Source organism: Podarcis bocagei (assembly GCF_964188305.1).
Source record: "Podarcis bocagei genome assembly, chromosome: 5".
NCBI classification, from domain to species: domain Eukaryota; kingdom Metazoa; phylum Chordata; class Lepidosauria; order Squamata; family Lacertidae; genus Podarcis; species Podarcis bocagei.
In genome coordinates this window covers 14,565,051-14,580,569 of record NC_138129.1, presented here as the reverse complement: position 1 = coordinate 14,580,569, position 15,519 = coordinate 14,565,051, and the positions used below count along the sequence as shown (strand labels likewise).

The window sequence follows — 15,519 nt, the reverse complement described above, 5'->3', positions numbered from 1 at the left end:
CTCAGCTGTAATCTCACAAGGAGTGCTGGCCTACTGCTGCTGCTGCTAGTTTTAGCACAACCCTCCATAGTCAACTAGTGGATTCTGATCTGATCTGCAGCTTATGAGAAAGAGAATGGAGACTGCAGAAGGCAAGACAAGCAGCTGTGACCCTGCACTAAGCAGCCTTAAAAGCCGCACCCAGCTCCAGGGAAGAGGAGATAGGTCAGTGTGCAGTAATAACAAGAATAATGCCATGTGTTCAAAATATGAGCTGATACTGCTAGGAAGCACTAGGAAACTTCTGCTCCTTAATGCTTACCAGCTTGTAGATGGATGGTGGATGAGTGCAAAAACCCTGTGTTTGACCAGGGATGTGAGACGATAATTTCCATCAGCTCGAATGATCTGGGATTATTTGGGAGGGGGGTGCAGACCCAACAACCTATTGGAAGATAACAGGTTGCCCACTTTGGGGCAAGAGTGAAAGGAGGACCATCAATAGCTTGTCACGTAACAGCTGGTTCTGTAATACCATCATTGTTACTGAACAGCTCCTGAAGACTTTCAGCAAGAAAGCTTAGCCCTATAGAAAGCAAGGAAGCACTCAGGTTCCCAAGCTTTTCTGATTCAAATCATCTTATCCTCTTCACTATGCCTGTACAGTGAGAAATTTACAACCTGCATAATTTCATACAGAATTTAATTTCAAGTTATTTAAGAGCTCTGCTCCCCAATATTAACATTTTTTTCAAAAACAAAAAACTCCCTCCCTCCCCAGAAAGCTATAAAATAACTACGATAAAAATTAACTAATTTCCGTATGCAAAAGTAATAAAAGCTGTTTGCTTTGCTTCTCTCAGTGCAATCAGTGCATGTCATTCTTTGGGTCATTTCATAAACAACATTGAATTCTTTTAAGAGAAAGGTTTAGTTCAAGAAAGAATAAAGGTTCACCGTTCCATGATTAATGGCTGCTGCAGAGTATTAACTCATCCCTTTGCGAAGCAGTGGGCTGGGACAGTCCTTGCCTTCTGACCAGGTGTTTCCAGATCCTCCTCCCGCAGAGTTAAGGAAGAATTGGGTCTCCGTAAGCACATTGTTCTTCAAGGCCAAGGTTATAGGACGCTCCTTTCCCCCCTTTATATGCACTTGTTACGATTCTAAGCCAGCCCTTCTCGCCCTGGAAAGAGATGAAATTTGCATCAGTGCACAGGTGTATCAGGACAACTTCATGTTCAGCCAACTTTTCACCTTACGGTGCTGCCCTGAAAATGCTCATTGCACAACACATGTCAGAAACACCTACAGGTAACTGCATGGGCAGAAACAGATTGTCTTTCCAGATCTATCATGTGCACGTACAAGAAGGGATCTTAACAAGCAGCAGAAATCACAGGTCTCTGGATCATGGGCCCCTGCCATCTCCAGCCACAAAACACACTGATCTGGTTGGTTGGGTATTGGTTATTGCTAACTTGGGCATACACTCCCGCAAACCACACCCTATTTCCTGCTCCAGAGCTCAGGAGAACACTGGCCTGTATCCTCGCTGGAGAGATTATTGCAATAATCAGCTTGAATCCAGTAGTGCCCCGTGTGAAAACAAAAGCAGTTCTTCTCATGCAAAATGGGAGGGGGATTTCCCAGTTTTCCTGTATATCAGTCCAGAGGATCTCCCCATGCTCAGCTGTAGATACAGGATGTAGAAGGCATTGCAGCTTGGAAGTGGCAAGGCAGGAAATCCCTGATCCATGAGCAGAACAGAAGGAATCCAAGCTATTGTCCTCATCAACTTTTAAAAATCAGAAGAATCTATTTTGACTGACTACTCATTGGCAAAGTATCTGCTTTGCATCCAAAAGGTGCCAGATTTAATCCCCAGCATCTCTAAGTAGAGAAGGTCTACTTGAATGATGGTCAGGGGTGTGTGGGCAACTCTGGCCTCTGCCACTCTTCCTTCCTGCCCTCCTCTGATGCCCTCTTGCATCTCTGCCTCCCAAAGGCTTGCATAGCTGTTTGTTGCAGCTCTGAGCTATGAGCTCCCCAGGCAAATGGTACCTCTGGGGCTGGCCAGGGGGTGCTTCTCAGGCCCCTGTGGGGCAATGTGAGGAGACACCTATCTTTGGAGAAGTTAAGAGACCAGGGGCGGTTGTAGTGGCTGCCCAGAGGCAGTGGCGTAGCGTGGGTTGTCAGCACCCGGGGCAAGGCAAGTAATTTGCGCCCCCTAACCCGTGGATTTGCGCCCCCTAACCCTAACCCCCAGATGTTGCGCCCCATGCGGCCGGGCCCCCCTGCACCCCCCACGCTACGCCACTGCCCAGAGGACTCCCAAGGAGAGGGGAGAGGAGGCTGAAGAAAGACTCAAGGGTGTTCGAAAAAGGGTAGAGAGGCTGCCAGCTCTGTAGGCAAGGGGTGACAGAACTCGGCTCCTGAGCTCCACAGGAGTGCCAGAGAAAGACTAGTTGGCCAAGCAATCCGTGGACCCAAAAAGGTTGAAAACCTCTGATTTAGGGGAACACGAGTGGTTCGGTCACACTGGGCACAGAGCCTCGGAGGCGCCACAACTGGAGTACAGGATCAGGTTTAAGGTGCTGGTTTTAACCTTTAAAGCCCTATACGGCCTAGGACCCTCGTACCTACGGGACCGCCTCTCCTGGTATGCCCCACAGAGAAACCTACGGTCTGCAAATAATAACATCCTCAAGGTCCCAGGCCTCAGAGAGGTTAGGCTGGCCTCAACTAGAGCCAGGGCCTTCTCGGCTGCAGCTCCAAACTGGTGGAATGCTCTGTCAAAAGAGGCTAGGGCCCTGCGGGACCTGACATCTTTCCGCAGGGCCTGCAAGACAGAGTTGTTCCGCCAGGCCTTTGGTCAGGGCGCAGCCTGACTCCCTCCTCTGGCAACCTGCACATAATTCTACTTAATTGGTTGCCATCAATTTGATTTAATTAATTTTTATAATGAAATATTTTTAGATTGTGTGATTATTTGATTGATTATTTTATTGTTGTTAGCCGCCCTGAGCCCGGCTTTGGCTGGGGAGGGCGGGATATAAATAAAATTTATTATTATTATTATTATTATTATTATATAATGGAAGGTGAGAGACTTGCTCTGTCCAACATCCCCCCACATTCTTACTCTTTATTACTTAGGACAGGGAATGTTGTTGTTTTTTCGGCCAAGGGCCACATTTCTCTCTACCAAACCTTTCAAGGGCCATGAACCACTGGTGGGCGTGGCTAGATGCAAAAGTGGGCAGAGCAATGAATGTAAATTTTGCTTTCGTGTAGCAGGAGGCTCGTTTCCACGCCTGCTTCCCTCTATCCTCCAAGCAAGCAAGAAGCATTGTCAGAGTTCGAGCGCACATTTCACAGAAATGTGGAGTAGGAAGGGACCCACAAGGGTAATCTAGTCCCAACCCCCTGGAATGTAGGAATCTTTTTGCTCAATGTCAAATTTGAACCCACAACCCTGGGGTTTAAATTCTCATGATTTATTAACTGAGCTATCCCAGGGATTTGAGCCAGGCAAGAGTACCCAGGGAGAGCACAAAGCAGGGCTGGTGAAGGGTGTGGCCTGAGGAAGAGGGGGTGTGGCTTGGGAGGCCTGGGGACCATTCTGAGGGCCAGACAGAAAGGTTTCATTTGGCTCCTAGGCACAAGGTTTCCCATCCTTGACTTAGGGGATCAAAGACATCCTTCACAGTTTACACCTCACTGCATCAGGGTAGCCACCACTGAGAAGGCCCTGTCCATAGGACTCTCCAACCTCTCTTTGTGGAGAGATGTTGCTTGTGGTCTTCATCTCCTGCTTACCCATGGCTCGCCCCAAGAGTTCCGGACAACCCAATACTCGGTTCCGTTCTCGACACCCCAGCCAGCGACAGAAACGACATGGTTTATAGACGGCAGCAGACGATATTCAGCATAAAGTCCTCCAGTGTAATTGTGCAGCTTCGGGCTGGCCATGATCCCACAGCTGTATAAATTAAATTACATCCAATTAAAAATGCTAATGCAAACCAACAGCTTTTGAATAGCCACTTTGGGTAAAAACCTGGCAAGGGTCAATGGCTTTCAGTCTGGTTTTTTAAAATAAACAATGTGGCTTCCAGGAAAATGTTAAGCAAAATGGTGCACGGTCTGAGCAAAGACTGGTTTGGGCGTCAGGCGTGAGACAAATTGGCGCTTTCATAGGATAAACAGTACAATCTTATACATATACACTCCAGTGTCAATCCTATTGAGTTCAATGGGCCTTGCTAACATCATGGGGAAGAGACTCTCAAAAGGCGGCGTCAGGATCTGCTAGAGACTTTCAGACAGACTAGAGGTCATTGCAGTTTAAGAGAAAACACTTGGTTTTTAAAAGAGCAGTCACAATGAAGACATGGGGAAGTTGTTGCTAGTCTAATTGCAACTGCAAAAACCGAGTTAGCTCGTAAATAGAAATCTGCCAAAAGGCACACATTAAACACATTTAATGGGCCACGTTAAACAGAGCGAAGCTTACAACAACACGGTGTGTAATGTCTGTTCAGATGCAAGTCCCGCAAAGTTCAATGGGGCCTACTCCCAGGTAAACACGAACAGGACTGAAGTCTTACTCATTTAGTAAGATTCTTCCAAGCATTAAATTGTAATTTTGGAAGCTATTCTGAACATGGGAATACATCCATAGTATACTGGAATAGGAGGTTCAACCACACCAGGTCACTAAAGAAACATCACTTTTGCTTATTACATCAGTCTTCTCCAACCTCAATAACATCCAGGTGTTTTGGATGGCAACTTTCATCCAGCCAGTGGGGTGAAAGGAATTATAAACCAAAACATCTAGAGGGCACCCAGTTGGGGGGCTGAATTACATTACAGTGGTACCCCGCAAGACGAATGCCTCGCAAGACGGAAAACCCGCAAGACGAAAGGGTTTTCTGTTTTGGAGGCGCTTCGCAAGACGAATTTCCCTATGGGCTTGCATCGCAAGACGAAAGCCCATAGGGAAATGCTGGCGGTCGGGAGCAAAGACTTTCGCCCACAGCCGGCCTTCAGAAGAGGACCTCTTCTGAAGGCCGCGGGGGGCAAAAGTCTTTGCTCCCCCCGCCTGCCTTCCCCCCCGCCTGCCCCGGGCGATCTTAAAATGCTGGCGGCAGGAGCGAAGCGTTCGCTGCCGACCCCCAGCATTTTAAAATCTCCAAGGGACAGCAGAGAAGTCTCTGTCCCGGGGAGATTTTAAAATGCTGGGGGTCGGGAGCGAAGCGTTAGCTGCCGACCCCCAGCATTTTAAAACGCTGTTCCGAAGTGGGGAGGGGGGGCGGGAACAGCTGCCCCAGCCGCCCCACTTCGGAACGCTGTTCCGAAGCGGGGAGGGGGGGGCGGGAACATCTGCCCCAGCCGCCCCACTTGGGAACGCTGTTCCGAAGCGGGGAGGGGGGGCGGGAGCATCTGCCGCAGCCGCCCCACTTCGGAATGCTGTTCCGAAGCGGGGAGGGGGGGCGGGAACATCTGCCCCAGCCGCCCCACTTCGGAACGCTGTTCCGAAGCGGGGAGGGGGGGCGGGAACAGCTGCCCCAGCCGCCCCGCTTCGGAACGCTGTTCCGAAGCGGGGAGGGGGGGCGGGAACAGCTGCCCCAGCCGCCCCGCTTCGGAACGCTGTTCCGAAGCGGGGAGGGGGGGCGGGAACAGCTGCCCCAGCCGCCCCACTTCGGAACGCTGTTCCGAAGCGGGGCTGGGGGCGGGAACACCTTCTGAAGGCGGGCAGGGGGCGAAAGTCTTTGTCCCCCCTGCCTGCCTTCCCAGGGGCTTTTAAATTGCCCCGGACAGCGGAGAAGTCCTCCGCTGTCCGGGGCGATTTTAAAATGCCGCCCGCCAGCATTTTAAGATTGCCTGGACAGCGGAGAAGTCCTCCGCTTTCCCGGGGTTTTTTAAAATGCTGGGGGTGAGAAGAAAAGCCCTTGTCCCCCCCCCCAGCCTTCAGAAGAGGTCCGGGGACAGACTGTCCCCGGACCTGGACTGAAGGCGGTTTCCCTAGGAACGCATTAATTGATTTTCAATGCATTCCTATGGGAAACCGCGCGTCGCAAGACGAAAAAACCGCAAGACGAAGAGACTTGCGGAACGAATTAATTTCGTCTTGCGAGGCACCACTGTATTTTCATACTACAGTGGTACCTCTGGTTATGTACTTAATTTGTTCCGGAGGTCCGTTCTTAACCTGAAACTGTTCTTAACCTAAAGCACCACTTTAGCTAATGGGGCCTCCCGCTGCTGCCGCGCCGCCGGAGTACAATTTCTGTTCTCATCCTGAAGCAAAGTTCTTAACCCAAGGTACTATTTCTGGGTTAGCAGAGTCTGTAACCTGAAGCGTATGTAACCTGAAGTGTATGTAACCCGAGGTACCACTGTACAGAAATTCCTTCCCGCCATGGGTGGGAGGCTTAGATGGCTCCTAAGCAAATTCTTAAGTAGATTTTTAAAACAGATTTATTTCAGGCAGTTTTGCTTCCCTAATTTAGGCCTAACTTCAATTAAGAGAGCTATTTTAGAAAGTATAGGGGGGTTTTCCGCAGCACCTGCTAGAATCTATACTGCCATTTTTACTTCATTAAAGAAATAAAAGTAAAACTGGTCTGTGTTTTTAAATTACTTTGTTCTGTTGCCATATAACTTCTCCAGTTTTGCTTTGAGTTGCGTTTTTATGCTTTGAAAACAGACTTATTTGGGCTGGCACCTTGTGTGAGCTAAAACAAAGAATAAATTGCCAACCAATTTGCTTTACAGTATTGCAGGGCTGTTTCACTGGTTTTTGTTTTTTAAAGAATAATACCATCCATACCACCCAAGGAACAGAGGCGGGGTAATCTGTAGCCCTCCATTTGTTGATGAACTACAACTCCCATCATCCTTGACCATGGGCCATGCTTATTATGCAACCTTGTAGTGCTTTACCTGATAGGACCACTTGCATAGATTTCTGCCATCATTTTTTCCCGTCCGCTAACAGTACCATGATCAGCAACTTTCCAGCGGGTGTAGTTCTTTATCATATGACATTTTCCAAAAGTATCACATGTTCCACACTGGTTAAACGTATCACAGTCTGCAAAAACAAGCACCTACATTTGATATCAGGGATCTTGCAGCTAAAAGTACGAGATGAAATTTTGCTGCAGGAGAGCTGGTGCAGCCTAGTTATTTAGTTATTTGCATCTTTTTCTATCCTGCTTTCCAAGTAACTCAAGTCACTCTGGAATATTTAACAACCAAAATAAATAAATGTAAAAATCACATTTAAGGCACACATTACCTTTAAAAACCAGCAAAGTGGAGGGAAGGGATATGAAAAAATCCTGTTTTCAAGGGCAAGGACTCTAGTTTTCCACTTTGGATTGCAGTGGGTGGCAGGCTAGTAAAGTCTGGACTTATTTAGCAAGGCTGCTGTAAAAAGAATGCTGTTGTTTTCCCTATTTTACAGCCAGGTTCACGCAGGAAGGATCTCACACACCTTGGTCTTTAGCTTGGTAGTTGTTGCAGGTCTCGTCGGGGATGCCGTGCTCATGAGCATAACTCCAGACCTGCAAGTCATCCCCTCCGCTGCAGCCGCCAGCGTCGGCACAGTCAATCACATTCTGGACTGAGAGATAGGCAGAAGGCCAAATGCCTTTCCTCTTGATATTGATGCGATCTGGAAAACAAATAGAAACACATAATTCGCCATTCCATGTCACAGACCACATAATACGTGGGAGGAATCCCTCATTGGCTCTCTTAATAGTTTAACTTTGAAGTATTCAAGGGGTGGGCTTTAGGATTGAATCACAGAAAGGAAGAGGTTAAATGCCTAGCAGGTTAAAAAGCAGCTTCAGGTGGGGGAAAGCTCAGGAAAACAGTGGGGCTGGGGGAGAATAGACCTCCACCATTGCTGCTCAGACTCAGTTCAGAACCTATCCCTCCATAGGCTTGCTGTTAAAGTAATTTTTTAAAAAGAAAACTGGGAGACCCAATCCTAACACAGTTTATCTTTTTGTATAGTGCCATCAATGTGCACATCACAAGACAGATTACAAGGCGGCAGGCCGCTGCCCCAGACAGGTTATAATCTAAACCTGAACACAGGAGAGAAAGGGAAGGGGAGGCTAGGATTAAACAAGCAACAAATAATAATTTATAATAATAATAATTTATTATTTATACCCCGCCCATCTGGTTGAGTTTCCCCAGCCACTCTGGGCGGCTTCCAATCAAGTGTTAAAAACAATACAGCATTACAATAAAGCAATGCAAACTCTTGGATAGCTCAGTTGGCAAAGCATGAAACTCTTAATCTCAGGGTTGTGGGTTTGAGCCCCAGGTTGGGGAAAAGATTCACAGAATGCACAGTTGGAAGGGACACCAGGGGTCCTCTAGTCTAACCCCCCTGCAATGCAGGAATCTCAGCTAAAGCATCCATGAGGGTCAGCCATCCAACCTCTGCGTAAGAACCTCCAATCCACCACCTCTCGCGGGAGTCTGTTCCACTACTGAACAGCCCTTACTGTCACAGAGTTCATCCTGATGTTTAGTCGGAATCTCCTGCATTGCAAGGGGTTGGGTTAGATGACCATCACGGTCCCTTCCAACTCTACAATTCTATGTGACTGTTTAAGTTACACTTTGACCCCAAAGTTGACTTTTCAACCAATGTAGGTAAGTAATATTGCAAAAAAGAGTGCTCTACCATGGCTCCCCCCTCTGTCAGAGCCAGGGATACTGGACTCGATGGGCAAATGGTGTGAGCCAATAATGGGAATCTCCTTTGTTCTTTATGTACTCCCACCAACAGGACAGATCCCAAGAAGCAATGGTCTAATGCAAAACAAATTACCGTTCTATAACACGCACCCGACCATAACATGCACGTAGTTTTTAGAGGAGGAAAATCCGTAGGCATGCCACCCGTAGGCATTCCCTCCATAACACGCACAGACATTTTCCCTTACTTTTTAGGAAGAAAAAAGTGAGTGTTATGGTGCAAAAAATACGGTATCTGTTGACCAGTCATGGGGATATGAGCCAAGAATGACAGAGAAGCAAGTCCTACGAAGCAATAATAGCTTACACCTCCGTACCTGCTAAAGCGCTGGTGCTGCCATGAGCCCAGCAGGATCCGCAATATTGTGGGATGTGCTGGTTGCGTGTGGCACTCACATAGTTGACTCCTTTTATATTCCTCCAGTCCCAGCTCTTGGGCAGTTTTGAGGTGTCCAGATATTCATAAGGACGAGGGTAGGTTCTGTTTGCAAGGGGGGAAAGCAAGTGAATTAACCTATGCCTGGAGAGAAAAAGCTGAAAAACTCTCTCTCTTCTGAAAATATCCTACAGAGAAAATCAAGGCAACATATATTGCCCCTCGCTCTCATCATAAACAACCACCTCGCAAGGTAAGATGGGCTGAGAGGCTGCGTAAACATGGCCTCCCCTAAATCCTGAGAACTGTAGATTGCCTCTCACAGAGCAACAATTCACAGCACCCTTTAAAAAAACTACAGCTCCCAATATTCTTTGTGTGAGCCTAGTTTGTGAGTTGGGGGGTCTGAACCTGGAGCAACAATCTAATCAGCAAATCAACCAGGCTTTGTTCAGCCTCCTCTCTCGCTTGGCAATCGCATGACTCATCCAGGCCAAATGACCTTAAAATTCCTCCCAGGCGATCATGTGATTGCCACAAGGCTGACATTTCTTCAGAGCACTCAGGTGACCACAGCAGCTCTTGACGGGCAGCTTAAAGTGGGCCTTGACATGCTTTCTGGTCCTTGTCGCAAAATTACCACAGAAAAAAACACACTTAAAAGGCACCACAGTACAGTGGTACCTCGGGTTACGAACTTAATTCATTCTGGAGGTCCGTTCTTAACCCGAAACCGTTCTTAACCTGAGGTGTGCTTTCACTAATGGGGCCTCCTGCTGCCACTGCTTGCGATTTCTGTTCTCATCCTGAGGTAAAGTTCTCAACCCGAGGTACTACTTCCGGGTTAGCGGAGTTTGAAACCCAAAGTGTTTGTAACCCGAAGCACCACTGTACAGTGGTACCTCAGGTGACATACGCTTCAGGTTACAGACTCTGCTAACCCAGAAATATTACCTTGGGTTAAGAACTTTGCTTCAGGATGAGAACAGAAATGGTGCTCCGGCGGCGCGGCAACAGCAGGAGGCCCCATTAGCTAAAGTGGTCTTCAGGTTAAGAACAGTTTCAGGTTAAGAACGGACCTCCGGAACGAATTAAGTACTTAACCTGAGGTACCACTGTACTTGCAAACGCGAATAAAAGGAAGGGATCTGCAGACAGTAGAATTCAGTTTTAGTATAAACCCACAGGAAGCTCATTCTCTGAATGTGGATCTTTATGCAGGCCATCCACACCAGAGTGCATTCTGAAAAAGGGCATGGCTGGCTGGCTGGCATCCTCAAGGTGACATTTTTTCACACTGCACCACTTCGTTGCAGGTCCCCCGCCACTCCTTATAACTCACAGGACTCAATCTGGAGGGACTCCTTCTCCCACAGAATCGTAGAGTTGGAAAGGACCTAAGGGTCATCTAGTCCAACCCCCTGCAATGCAGGGATCTCAGCTAAAGGCATCCATGACAGATGGCCGTCCAACCTCTGCTTCAAAACCTCCAAGGAAGGAAACCTCCAAGGAAGAGTTCTTCCTGATGTTTAGTCAGAATCTCCTTTCTTGTAACTTGAAGCCATTTGGTTTGGATGCCATTATCTGCGGCAGGAGAAAACAAGCTCGCTCCACCTTTCACGGGAGAGGCCTTTAGATATACTCACAAAACACGCAAGCTGATTTAGAAAGCCCCACCCTTGCCATAAGGGTGTGTTGAAAAGGGGGAAATAATCCTGTCCTCCATCGCCCCACAAGCACACTGGAGTCTGGAGCAGAGGCTCCAATGCCGTCTCTCTGAAAAGTACGCCTCTATTTCTGAACTTATTAATGTTTCTGCTGCTCCATACTGCGCTTCATAGGGGAGGCTGCCCCTTCCCATAGGCCAGCATTTTCCAACCTGCAAGTCAGTGGTTCTCAAAACGTTTTTCTCTGGGTCACACTTTCGGAATAAAAATTTGCTCACACCAAACCGAAATTTTTTTATTGACAGGACTGGAAAACGAAAACGAAACAACACCTAGCAGTGCTTGATTTATAACAGAGCACAACTACTTTATAAGATGATCATGGGGCATCCACAAAACATAAAATGACACAGCTCCATAGGAATATGAATCACTCCCAAAATATAATTATAAAGGAGTCTCTTGCATATGTTCCTTAAGTATGCATACAAGCTCAAGGAGAGGCGTGAGCTTGCTTTTGCGAAGGTAATCCCATTTATATTAGGTCTAATTTGAGACCAAAAACAAACTTCTCCTCGTCAACACATCCTTCCTGATCTTCGCTGTTCACAACAATATCCCATAGGGATCTGTAGGAGAGCAGCCAATGCTATCAAAGAGACGCATGCATACTGTTTCTGGTTGCATATCCGCAAATAATAATTTAGATGCTATAATCTACTGTGCTATACTGAAATGTTTAGATGTGTCTTTGACCGTCGGTGAATCCTCTCCTGCCACACCCTCAGAGAACCACAGCTGTAGGCTGCAAGCTACGAGTGGATTGTGAAAGAGGCTTGATAAGTAAACCCAAAATAATTACTGTTTTTGATCCTTCACTGGTATGAGTAATACCTCTTACAACTTTTGTTTTGTTGGCGTATTCTAATGACACTTGCAACTGAGCATTGCAAAGGCCGAAGCCTTACATTTTAACTCTTGGGAACTGGCCTCTGATGGAGATCTGGTAATGGTTTGCCACAAGGTGCTCATAAGTGCTAAGTGAATTTATTTATTTTTGTTGGTTCCTTTATTAGATTTATATACTGCCCTTCATCATAAGATCTCAGGGCAGTTCACAGAATAAAATACGGGATAAAAACAAGTAAATAAGTAAGACAAAACAGCAAAACAATACCCACCCTCCTTCCCAAAAAATGCATTTAAAAGGCTGTAGAATATTGATCAGCCCAAGGCCTAGTCGAAGAGGAACGTTTCCACCTGGCGCCAAAATATATATATAATGAAGGCACCAGGCAAATTTCCCTGGGGAGAGCATTCCACAAAGAGGGAGCCACTACAGAGAAGGCCCCGTTCTCGTGTTGCCACCCTCCAGACTTCATATGGAGGAGGCGCACATAGAAGGGCCTCAGAGGATGAAAGCAGAGTCATATGGGGTTTATATGGGGAGAGGCAGTCCTCCAGGCATTGCAGTCCTGAGCCCTTTAAGGCTTTATAGGTCAAAACCAGCACTTTAAATTGGGTCCAGAAACTACGGTAATGGACAGCCAGCGAAGTTGAGCCAAGATCACTGTAATATGCTCAGCCGTAATATACTTGGATGTCTCAATTCAAGGTCCTTAGCTACCTTGGCAGTTAAAATCCACCAAGCCCAAAGCTGAGCCCCCCACTTGTGGAAGAAAAATAATCAATGGGATCACCACACCAAGTGAATTCGGACATGTGGGTTGCCGCAGCAAAAAGGCCTTGGGCAAAGTGAGGTGGCCATCTTGGGAAGGAGATGCTGGAGCGGAGAGGGCAGTGGCAGTCCCCTGGCATTTCCTATTGAACCCCCTGCCCTGCCTCTCTGCAGGAGGCGTGAGCCTCTGGTCTGCTGCCCTCAACTGGGGTGGAGGACACACTGCCCCCACTCCCACTCCAGTGGGCCTCTGTCCATGGAGTGGCCCAATGGTCTGACTCAGAACACCAGCTTTCTATAAAGTTACCTTACACAGTGAAATCATTGCTTCATCTGGGTTTCAAGTTTCACCCAGGAATCTTTCTGAGCCCTGCCTAGAGAAAACAGAGACTTTCTGCATGTGCTCCTCCACTAAGCAACACCAGGCTAAAAAAACCAAACATGCTACCCTCAAAGCCATGCCTTTCCCCCTGTAAATAGGGTGCTATTTCAGCTCTGCACCCTCCTTCAGCAGCTCAGGGTGGCTTGCAAGAATTTAATTTCATCCTCCAAACAGCCCTGTGAGGTAGCCTCGCACCCCAAGGCCGTGCTTGTGGGGCAAGCAGGAAAATCTCGGCCCAGCTTTTCCCTCTCCGAGTCCAAACACGCCGCTTCTGCCACCAACTTGCACGGACCTTGGGCCGTCTTTGGACGACCCTCCGCGCTGCTGGGCGGCGCCCAGATCTGCTCCTGCCGCGGTTGCAGCTCGCCTGCTGCCGGCCGGTTATTTTTCAAGCGGCGTCCGGGAAACCACGCCTGCAGCAGCAGCAGGAGGAGGAGGAAAATCCCCGGGGAGAACGCGACAAATCCCCGCAGGGCTCTCGGGGTCTCCCCACAACAATCCGGCCGCCGCCCGGTTCGTTCGCCGCAGCCCAAAGGAGAGCCGTCGGAGATCCCGGGCTGCAGCGGACGGCTGTCTGTAGGGAATCGCCGGGGGAGAGAAGCAGCTCCCCCAATTCTGGACGCTTAGCGAAGGCCATGCACTTTTCGCATGCTCAGGCCACCTCCCCTCCTGATGCGCATCCATGCTCCCACCCCGCCACTCCCAGGGACGAGTGCGCTCTTACCGGACGGCGTAGGGCCTGGGAATCCTCGGCTTGTAGCAACTCTGCCCGGCCTTGGCGTCGAGGAGCGGCAGCAGGAGGAGAAGCGCCAGGCGGAGGCAGCGCCCGGCCATGGTCCCGGCTCGACGGCGGCTCTTTGCGCTTCGTCCCGCTCCGTCGAACGAAAGCTGCGCCCCGGCCGGCCAGACGGCTGCTGCGGATGGCGGTGGGAGCCGGAAACGCGCGGGGCCGGTTGGGTGGAGGAGCTGCGGCGAAGTTCGCGCCTTATAACCCGCTTCGGCGCCGCCCCGGCGCGGGAAGGGCGACTGGTTCGCCCAGGGTTACGAAACGAGGGGTTGGCCATCTGATAAGAGCGGCCGTCGAGGGAGGCAGGAAGAGTTAAATGCCGCCGCCCTCGGGAGGTTCACCTGCGCATCTCGGGGCTTTCATCACCGCCAGACGCACCATCAAATCACGGCTGGCTGGCATCAGCTCATTCATGCCCGCGGGTTGCAGGGGGTTGGGCTAGATGACCCGCGGGGCCCCTCCCAACTCTACAACTTGGCAAGCTTAAAAAACAAACACACACAAACCCGGAATGCCCAAGCGCCTCTCCAGTGCAGAACACACAGACCATGGTTTCGAGGCATGGGCGCATTGCATAGTGCGGTGCGCACTGCTGCCTTTGAAAAACTGTGACTCCAGGAAGGCCGGGCCTTGACGTCTGGGATTTGCTTTGTTTTTCGCAGCACAGCTCGCTGCATGTTAATTTACCCGCACGTCCCTCTGGATCGAAACACCCGACAATGGGCATCTTTGATCCTGGCAAGTGACTGGGAGGCGAGGCGGAGCAATAGAAAACAAGACACAGCCATGCATTTAAAGCGCGCGCACACGCCCCGGTACAGTAATCCTGAGAACTGTGGTTAAAGGGGCCACGAATTGCTTCCCAGTGACGGATAAGGGGTGGCTCCCATCATGTGTGTGTTTCTTTTAAATATATGCCGCCTATGCAGCAAAATAAATAAATAAAAAATGCTGCTGGAGGCGTTTGGTGATTTAGTTTCATAATCATTTATGTATTTCCGGAGTATTAACAACAGTGCTAAATTTATCAATCCACCCTGGGCCAAGCAGTGAATCAAAGCATTCTTCTGCAAATGCTCCCGTGCCCTTGCAGCACAGAACCCATCTGGGTCAGGCACCCAGAGTTTGTGTGGGCGATAATTGACAAATGCCCTCATGTTTCCTTAGTACATAGAATTGTAGAGTTGGAAGGGGTTCCAAGGGTCATCTAGTCCAACCCCCTGCAATGCAGGAATATTTTTGCCCATGCTGCCAACTACCGTTGTTTGCTGTGTGTTCATATCTGGTTTACTACACTAAAGGGTATATATTATGCCAAAAAGAATGCGTTTTCATGTTAGCTTTCATTTGGAGAGCCAGGTGTAAATGGTTTGATCGGCTCAAGGCCTGGTGAATTGGGAACATCTTTGCCTGGTGCCTAAAGATAAGCAATGGGGAGCCACCACAGAAAAGGCCACTTCATGTGTTGCCACCTTCCAGAGTTCACGTGGAGGCAGCACACAAATGATGGTCGCAGGGTCCAGGTTGGTCCTTATGGGGAGAGGCAGTGGTGTAGCGTGGGGGGTGCAGGGGGGCCCCGGCCGCACCGGGCGCAACATCTGGGGGGGCGCGCTCGCACTCGCAGCTCTCTGCCCCTACCTGGCTCACTCACTCTCTCTCACTGCAGTGCTGGCTGTGCGAATCCGATCCGAGCCGCTGGGTCGCCGCCCACTGTGGAGGGGGGGTGCCAGGCGTGCGGTGCGGAGAGAGAGCGAGGGGCTATCTGGGGGAGGGACAGTGCAGCGGCCGCCCAGCGCAGCGCTGAGCGCGGGAGAGAACCACACCAGACCAGCCCAGGCAGCAGCAAGAAGAAGCTGG

General features: G+C 49.3%; 1 pseudogene across 1 annotated transcript; it reads right to left on the bottom strand.

The window, feature by feature from the left end:
- Positions 1–665: 665 nt before the first annotated feature.
- On the bottom strand, positions 666–13,581 carry LOC308588178 (cathepsin Z-like; annotated as a pseudogene). The gene is made up of 6 exons (XR_014013513.1): positions 13,168–13,581; positions 9,090–9,253; positions 7,487–7,666; positions 6,931–7,081; positions 3,799–3,961; positions 666–1,162 (listed from the first exon to the last, which is right to left on the bottom strand). The product of XR_014013513.1 is annotated as a cathepsin Z-like (transcript).
- Between the last annotated feature and the right edge of the window lie 1,938 nt (positions 13,582–15,519).